This window comes from Cebus imitator, unplaced genomic scaffold (assembly GCF_001604975.1).
Source record: "Cebus imitator isolate Cc_AM_T3 unplaced genomic scaffold, Cebus_imitator-1.0 Scaffold976, whole genome shotgun sequence".
NCBI classification, from domain to species: Eukaryota; Metazoa; Chordata; class Mammalia; order Primates; family Cebidae; genus Cebus; species Cebus imitator.
This window is the reverse complement of record NW_016108291.1, coordinates 51,108-53,920: the sequence shown is the minus strand read 5'-3', so window position 1 is coordinate 53,920 and position 2,813 is coordinate 51,108. Positions and strand designations below refer to the sequence as shown.

The window sequence follows — 2,813 nt, the reverse complement described above, 5'->3', positions numbered from 1 at the left end:
ACATGGAGAATCCAAAACACTAGCTCAGCAGCCTCATTCATAGTTATGAAGGTGTCTACTTGCTTTTCTTAAGACTTTGTTTTAGCACAGTAAGGGCATCAGTGGAAGTATATTCTCTTTTTAAAAAACTGCCATCACTTCTAATTTAAAAACAGCCTTTAGTTAAAAATCTTCTGGAGTGTTGAATCTAGCCTGAATTTGCCTTAGTGTGGGAAAGCAAATTTTCGAAATGGTAATTTATTCTGACTTACTAATACAATAGAAACTAATTTTTTGATGGGATTCAGTTTGAGGCAGTAGGTTCTGTATAAAAATTTTATCGTAGATAAAAATGTCACCTGTTTTCTAGAAAAAAATATTAAAGATAACTTAATGAATATGCCAAACTTTCTAGGTCTGTATTTTTCTTTATATAAAATGCCCTCAAATTTAACTGTAATTCCCATATAGCAACAAAGTCCACATCTCTGGATTATCTATTACTTGCATTATGGGATGTGTTTATACTGCCTAGAATGTTAACCCTTATTATGCCTTAAACGTGCATTTGTGAAATGTTGCTTTTGACGTAAACCTCATAACTTAAAATTTAATATTTAAATTAAGTAGGAGTAGGATTAGAGTAATGAGAGTGATTGAAGCTGTGGGAAGACTGATAGTTGATGGTATTAGTGTGGCTCCTCTGATACCATTTTCAATACCACCTAAAGATATCAATCCAATATATAAAGTTAGATCAATTATAGAAATGAAGATTCGCAGTTTACCTTCTCAGGCTTGTCATTAGCATTTCACATTTACGCTTTTAGCTTTGATTTGAATGCTTCACAGATGAATTCAAATCTAAACATAATTCCACTACAGTGTAACATTAATTAGGCAGTTTTCTGAAGTCTGAGACCATCATGCTTATCTTGTGATGTTTTGCGGCTTCGTAACTTAAATCCATTGTAACATTATGGAATCCATAGAACAAACTTGTGGAGAAAAGCTTCAGAGAAGTTTTTTGGTGCTGTAATAATCCAATTAAGGAACCATTTCAGGAATTGATGGAAGGTCAGTTATTCTGCAGTAACTATGCTTCAATTGCCATGCAGTAGATGCAGAAACAATCCATTTCAACTTCTGAACATTTGGTTTGGAACACTTGTTTAATGAATATTCAGTTAAACACTTGGATACAAGCTGTTGCAAGAAGGTCAAATCTCTGCCATTTATCTTGGAATGTTTCTGAAGGCATTCTGCTCCTTCTGTTAACTGTACACACTTCTGTGCTTGGATCTATAATGCAGTGCTAGACAATGCCAGCACAGAAGGCTTTGCTTTAGAAAATACGATCCTGCAATGACATGTCTTAAGTTGAGCTTCTAGTCTTTCAAAATGAATGCTATTTCTCCTTTCAAATGGCAAGTTCTCCTGAAGGAGTGAATAATACAGTTGCAGAAATTGAATGGCAGTAGTAGCTTTGACTTTCTGACACACTTTCTCCAATACAATCTTTTCCATTCTCAACAAGTCTGAAAACGTAAACCTATATTGACTTATTCGAATCAAGTCAGCTGCTAATGGGACATTCCTTTCCTCTTCTATTGATTTGAATGTCAAATAGAAGCAGCTCAGTCCAATACACCCAAGGTGCTTGGGCTGTACCTTCATTTTAGATGGGAAGCTGTCCAGTAAATCCACAGCTAGAGAATGTCTCTGTGTCGCAGCCAAAGAACTGAGTTAGATTAAGAAGATCTTTTACTTCAAAGTCCCTTTGTCTTGCAGTCATTCTGAGGCCATTATCGTGTGCAGACTCAATTAGTCTCAAGCCACAGACCTCTGGCTGACATCTAGACTTCTGTTCCAAAAGGGCATTCAGCTGGTGTAGCAGTTTCTGAGAGTCAGTTGTTGTCGGTACCTCAATCATCTTGAGAGTGACTGTAGCTCCACAGCGGTAACCACCTTTCCTGGGCCTGCTCACCTTTCCTCAAGATATCAGATCCGAGATGCCTAGGAGGAGAGGGGACTTGCAAGAGGCCCAGGGAGGGGGGCTGTCCTGGGTGGAGGTCTCAGCAGTGCTGCTGAGATGACTCAGCGCTGATCAGGGTCAGCTCGAAGCCCCAATATTTACTTTTTTTGCACTTGCTTTTGGCATCTTTTTCATGAAATCATCCCCCATGCCTATGTCCTGAATGGTATTTCCTAGATTGTGTTCCAGGGTTTTTCTAGCTTTGGGTTTTACATTTAAGTCTTTAATCTATCTTGAGGTTATTTTGTGTATGGTGTAATGAAGGGGTTCAGTTTAAATCTTCCAGATATGGCTAGCCAGTTTTCCCAGAACCATTTATAAACAGGTAATCCTTTCCCCATTACTCGTTTTTGTCAGGTTTGCCGAGACCAGCTCAGTCGTGGAGATCCCAACCCAGGTGGCACTGAAGGAATTAAGAAGCAGACACAGAGATAGAGAGCAAAAAGGTATGGGACACACACGGGGCCCAGCATTCCCAGCTGAGAGCCTCAAACAGAGACTGATCCACACGTTTATTGACAGCAAGCAAGTGATAATTATCATTTAACTAAAAGCATTCTTCACAGAGAACAAAACATTCTTTACTGGCAAGAAACAGGCTCTGGTGCACTCATCTACTGCAGCTAGAACATGTGTAAGGCACATGTGACTCATGGTGCAGAAGCGCCCTCCCACCCCCACCAGCGGTCTTCCACCCAAGAGCCATTAGGTCTTTCTTTCTGGCTCCAGTAAACCAACAATCTCTAGCAATGTGCATCACTGCCATCACTGGGATGTCACAGTGCTACATTCTGTTTAT

General features: G+C 39.5%; 1 pseudogene; it reads right to left on the bottom strand.

The window, feature by feature from the left end:
* Positions 1-254: 254 nt before the first annotated feature.
* LOC108298500 lies at positions 255-1,923 on the bottom strand (annotated as a pseudogene).
* Between the last annotated feature and the right edge of the window lie 890 nt (positions 1,924-2,813).